Here is a 6,000-nt window from a genome sequence, read left to right on the forward strand (position 1 = left end):
TTTCAATCTGCTCTATTTATTGATATTTAAAGTAGGTTACCAATTATATGGAGTCGTAAGTGGGAATTCCTAGCTTCGTCTAATAAATCAACAGTTCGAGTATACTAAAACAAATCGCCTATAACAGAACTTTCATTCTTAGAACAAAGCTTCGAGGAATTGCAATGAACCTCGAATTCGTCTTTAATGCACCACGATCCTATTTGTGCGATAACTTCGGAAAGTCGAATAATTCGCATAACTCGAATAAAGATGAACAAACAATCCAAGTGTAACAAAGAAAATTAATCGATCGATTAAACTTGCGATTTATCGTCAATAAGGATGTCATTCATGTCATAAAATGACGTCGTAAAATATAATTATATTGCGTCGTAAACCATACACGTACCCACACAACGATAACTGTAATCTAGTCACTGATAATCAGCAAACATTAAATAACTAACTATTAGATAAAAAAAAAAAAAAAATACAATTACAACTGATCTATCACGGTATATAATTTTTTACAAAAATAATATGACAATTAAATAAACGAAAAGGAAACGTAAAGTTTATTAAAAGAATATATAGAATAAAAAATATGAAAAGAGAAAATATAGAAGAAGAGGAAAATTTCTAGCCACACTTCGGCTCACGTCAGGCAATTTTAATTTATACGAAAAGAAATTTCGAATTCTACTGCGGGGTCACGTTTCTTGGTTTGAATACCACGTAATTCAGTAGCAGATAGCCAAACACGTGATTCGTGTTTGTACACTGCACGTACAAACGTTCCAACCGATCAATCAACAACGTCAGGGATCATTCCATCCGATCTATAAATCGTTAGCCGAGTGACGCACGAATTTTCGTCCCATACCGGCGCATTTCGATCGAGAAATTGCTGCCTGACTGGCCGGAAATGCGCACTCGCCGCCGGAAACGCACTTTTCGCGCGTCCATCTCTCTCCTTTAACAGCCTGTTCAAACATTCTCGACAATCACGTTCGCTTCTTTTTATCATTAAACCTTGGAATTTAAGCTTTTTCAAAAGCAAAAGTTCATTACTGGTCAGCTTGAGTCTGCTTATTATTTTCGGTTAGTCATTAAAAATATTACGAAGTAATACAGTTGCCAAGATCGATGACAGCCGATTAATTGTAATCTGATCTCTCGATGATTACCTGTCATCGATCTTGGCAACTGTGTTCCTTTCTAATGTTTCTTTCTTTGTAAATTAGACGTTATCAGACATCGACTGAATCTTCTTCTAAAAATGAGAGATCAACACTCTTCGTAGTCAGAGAAGCTCGTACACTATTTCTAAAATTGTAATTAGATCGTTCTATTATTAGCTATCGTCGACTGAAAGCTCCGATCGTCAACCTTCCTCTTCCCAAGAACCGAACCTCTCAATCTTAACAGACGCCCTGCCAAATATCGTCCATCCCGCGTACCACGTTTCCATAAATCCCAAGTACACGTATATAAACTCGAATAAATTCGAAACTACATCCGTCGAAAATGCTTCTCTATTCTGGCGAATGAAATAAATAAACAAAGCGACCAACCTAACCCTACCATTTCATCGATAACTATCCGCCCACGATTACAATCTCAAGCTAACCTAACCTATAAACAACGTCCACAACGCTGCAACAACGTTACGAATCTTCTTACAAAGACTCGTTTCACGGCATCCGAGCAAAACATCTCCCCTCCACCGCCCTAAAACTCGACGATCAAACAGAATTTTCGGTAGCTGCGCAATTTGCTCGACAGTTTTCGCGAGAATCGGAATTTTTCCGCGAAACCGCGTCTCGTCAGGAACGTCTCATCTGAAAGCTGCTACTCACCAGTCGCGACTCCTTTCCAAGAAAAACCGTTCCCTATTCGCGGCCGCCTCTCTCGTCCCCCTCGCCGAGCTTCTGGCGTTTCTGGCTTTTCTCAAGGTGCACGCGCTCGCGCGCACACTCCAACACGATCCAGAGATCCTGCAGCAGTGTGTCGGTCGATCCTGGATCGCGTGGCCGCTGTCAGGAAATTCGCACTCTCGCGGAGGAAGCTGATTCACCGCGCGCGCATTCCTCTTGTTATTTCAGGCGAGTCGAGTTATAAATCCTCCTCCTCTTCTTTCCACGACGGTTCCATCTTCATCCGCGATCACCCCGCTTTTCCAACTTGTTCCCAACTTGTTTCGATCCGCGAAAACCGTACGCACGATTTAAGGGGACGAAACGATCCGACACTTTTTCTCGTTGTTGTTGGTGTGCTGGTTCTTTCTTTTCTTTTTTTGTTGCGCCAAGGGGACGTTTGTCGGTGTGTCGGTGTGTTGTGTGTTTGGTCAGAGGTTTGTTTGAAAACACTAGCGCGCTTGGTAAACACCTGTTCCTAGGTTCACATGCGCACTGATCACCCCGAGAGACGCACTTCCGGTCAACTTTCCGCGCGAATCCTTTCAAACTTTGGTCCGTCACTGATTTGCCGAAGACAGAGAATCTTCTTGTTTCGAACGTTTGGTAGCTTACCTTCCGAAAGTCCCGCTTCCTTAAGCCCTTTGGCAACCTCTATGGCGGCAATTTTGAAAATTTTTAAGATTTCAAAGTTCTATGGAACCTTCGTTAATTTCACTAGCTTGGGATATTCCGAGGTTACAAGTTTGTTTGCACTCTTTCGACGATGATTCGTTTATTTTTCAATTTTCCAAGGTTTTCCTCTGATTTTCCAACGTTAGTCCGTCGACTCGATTATCTCCAACAAAATTCGCAATTTTCTAGGAATTCTCCACGATCATACTCCCACGATTTTCCAGGACTACTGCACGAAACTTACAGTCGTGTCGATCGACTGTTCACTGACTATCAACTGTCCACCACAATCTAACAAAACCCAAAGCAACGTTAAAATCCTTAAATCGTCAAAGTAAATTTCAATCGTAATTCTTCAAAGTTACAACTGTCCACTACTTATCGTAGCAACTAATCACTGAACATCAGTAACCAAAGAGAAAGAAACTTGGAAATAATTAATTGTCCTGATATTCGTAATCCTTTCGAAATGTCGATGATCGGGATCGACTGTCGACTTAGAATCGACTGTCCACTGAGTGAGTAACTTGACTGTGGCTGGCGTCGCGGCGACACTGACACGAGAACGCGTTCCGAGGCGAGAGGATGCGCTCGAGGAAAGCTCGGGGCGAAGTGCCAGAAGAGTCGTCGCTTGAAATAACCGCTCGTCCACGAGCTCTCCCTCCGCCAACCCCCGTGGCCGCTCTCATAGTTCCTCTCCCCACTCTCTGGATTCAGAGGCTAGCTGCACCGGCTAAACTCTCTCGTCACACAGCCCCACTATGCTTTTTCCTTCTTTCTTCGTCCGTTTTGCCTACGTTCCGTTTCTTCCTTGCATATTCACGTATGTGCACTGTCGTCCGGGAACGGGCATTTGAATCTCAGTTTCGAAACGATTCCAAAGATTCTGTTTCTCGAGACTGTCAAAATTCGAAACACTTCGAATGACGTTCGATAGACTAAAACCGCTGAAAGTCTCGAAAGTTTTGGAAATCTTGCAAGTTTTCGAGCGCCGAGACTTTACATTCGCGGAATAGCCTTCGATACCTTAAGACTCTTGGAAATCTTGAAAGTCTTGGAGGTGTTTGACTTTCGATACTTTGGATTTACGAAATAGAATTCGACGCCCTAAAACTCTTGAAAGTTTTGAAAGTCTCGGAAATCTTGGACTTTCAAGACTAAGTTTACGGAATAGGGTTCGATACTCTGAAAGTGTTGAAAGTCTTGAAAGCGCTGGAATTCTTGAAAGTCTTGGAATTCTTGCAAGTCTTGGAATTCTTGCAAGTCTTGGATTTTTGGGACTTTAAATTCGCGAAATAGGATTCGATATCTTAAAACTCTTGAAAGTCTTGAAAGTCTTGGAATTCTCGCAAGTCTTGGAATTCTTGCAAGTCTTGGATTTTTGGGACTTTAAATTCGCGAAATAGGATTCGATATCTTAAAACTCTTGAAAGTCTTGAAAGTCTTGGAATTCTCGCAAGTCCTACAAATCTTGAAGGTCTTGAATTTTCGAGACTTTAAATTCGCAAAACAGGATTCGATATCTTAAAGCTCTTGAAAGTCTTGAAAATCTTGGAATTCTTGCAAGTCCTGTAAATCTTGGAGGTCTTGAATTTTCGAGACTTTAAATTCGCAAAACAGGATTCGATATCTTAAAGCTCTTGAAAGTCTTGAAAATCTTGGAATTCTTGCAAGTCCTGTAAATCTTGGAGGTCTTGGATTTTCGAGACTTTAAATTCGCAAAATATGATTCGATATCTTAAAGCTCTTGAAAGTCTTGAAAGTCTTAAAAATCTTGGAAATCTCGGAATTCTTGCAAGTCTCGGAGATCTTGCAAATCTTGAACTTTCAAGACATCAAGTTTACAGAATAGTATTCGATACTTTGAAAGTTTCGAAAGTCTTGAAAGTCTTGCAAGTCTTGCAAGTCTTGAGCTATCAACGCTTTCAAGACTTTTAGAGTATCGAATACCTACGATCATCGTGTTCTCCATTAAACATCGTAAACGTAATTACTTTCTATGACGATGAACAAGCAACGAGCGACGATGAAGACAACCGGTAGCCAGAGAAGATCAATGTCAGCCATTTGGAAATTAAAATATCCTACTCTCTGGAATCAAATGAAACGTGCTACTTTTCGTTGCAGCATTTCAAACAAGCTACTGCTCGCGGCAATGTAAATCGCGTTTGCTATCGTGATTTATTCAAAACGCGCTTGTTATCGGCAGAAACATTGAAACGTGCTTCTTTTCGCGATAGACCGAAGCGCGCTATTCTTCGTAAGACAAATGGAATACATCGCTTTTCGTAACACGCATCGATATATTCTGAACGTAAAGGTAAGTAGACCTTTCCAACGATAACATATCCGCGATAGATTGCAGCGTCTTGCCTTTCTTCCATGACAAATTACTAACGAACGTCCATTAATATACATATTTCTTCCGGTTTCCGTCATATTGAAGTACACCTCGTATTTTCTCAATGGCGACGATAAGAATGATTTACTTTGTGCTTTCACAGTATAGCACATAATTAGCCTGCGTGATAATTCCGATAGAACTGATTACGACATACAGCGTCAAGTAATTTTCCAAAACTACTTCGCGTTTTGCTAACGAACAAACTAAAATAATCACGCTTTATTCGATATTTTTCTTCAAGTTATCGGAGAACAGAGTCCCTCTTTAATGCTTAATAATTAACAGAACCGTGTATGGCAAAAGCTCTCAAACTGTTGTTTCTTTGCTCGTTGTAACATCATAATAAAGAGAAGTTCTCAAGACTTTTCGTACGCGCAAAAATCTTGCGAGTCTTGGAATTTCAACGCTTTCGAGAATCCTACACCGCCGAATTCTATTCGCAGTGATTCGAATTCTTCGTCACGCGCTTTCGAAGCTTTCGACGATCCTCTCACAGATTTTTGTCGATTTTAACGAACAATTGTAATTAACGTTGGACGATATTATTCGAAATGGGACTGGTGGTCGAGCGGGATGAGATTTGTCGAGTATCGTCGGACAAAATAGCACGAGTCAAGTGTAAAATTTCAACTGCGGGAAATCGTGTATTTGCAAGATACAGGTCTCTGCGTGTACTAGATCGTCGCGCGTTAGTCTTCTCTCTAGCCAAGCTTGATGTCGTTGTTGCATGTTCTCCTTCTTTTTCTTCTTCTTCTTCTTCTTCTTCTTCTTCTTGCTGCAGGATGATTCTTCTGATTCCTCGTCTCCTTCTATTTCTTCTTCTTCTTGGCTGAGAATGGTACGTGATCGCGCGTGCACGTGCGTCAGGGAGTTTTCGCGCCATTGAGCGAGATACCGAGGCAGAGAGTGGAATTTACTGCGGTTCTAACAGGGAAATGAAAACGGAGACGAAGATGAGACGGAGAATGAGAGGGTTGGAGGACTTTAATGCTGGTAGTTTCATTTTATGCCATCCTCGCTTTA

The 6,000-nt window shown here is 41.3% G+C and overlaps 1 protein-coding gene across 3 annotated transcripts in view; it reads right to left on the reverse strand.

Annotated features, from left to right (window-relative positions):
* The window catches only part of LOC138184002 (fibroblast growth factor receptor homolog 1), a 112,757-nt gene extending 109,571 nt beyond the window's left edge, over window positions 1-3,186 (reverse strand). For all 3 annotated transcript variants that reach the window (XM_069121621.1, XM_069121624.1, XM_069121623.1), the window contains exon 1: window positions 1,842-3,186. The gene's annotated coding sequence lies outside the window, so the exon portion shown is untranslated. The remainder of the gene's footprint in view (window positions 1-1,841) is intronic.
* Window positions 3,187-6,000: the final 2,814 nt, after the last annotated feature.

Source organism: Bombus flavifrons, chromosome 10, assembly GCF_040668555.2.
Source record: "Bombus flavifrons isolate JBK064 chromosome 10, iyBomFlav1_principal, whole genome shotgun sequence".
Lineage (NCBI taxonomy): Eukaryota > Metazoa > Arthropoda > Insecta > Hymenoptera > Apidae > Bombus > Bombus flavifrons.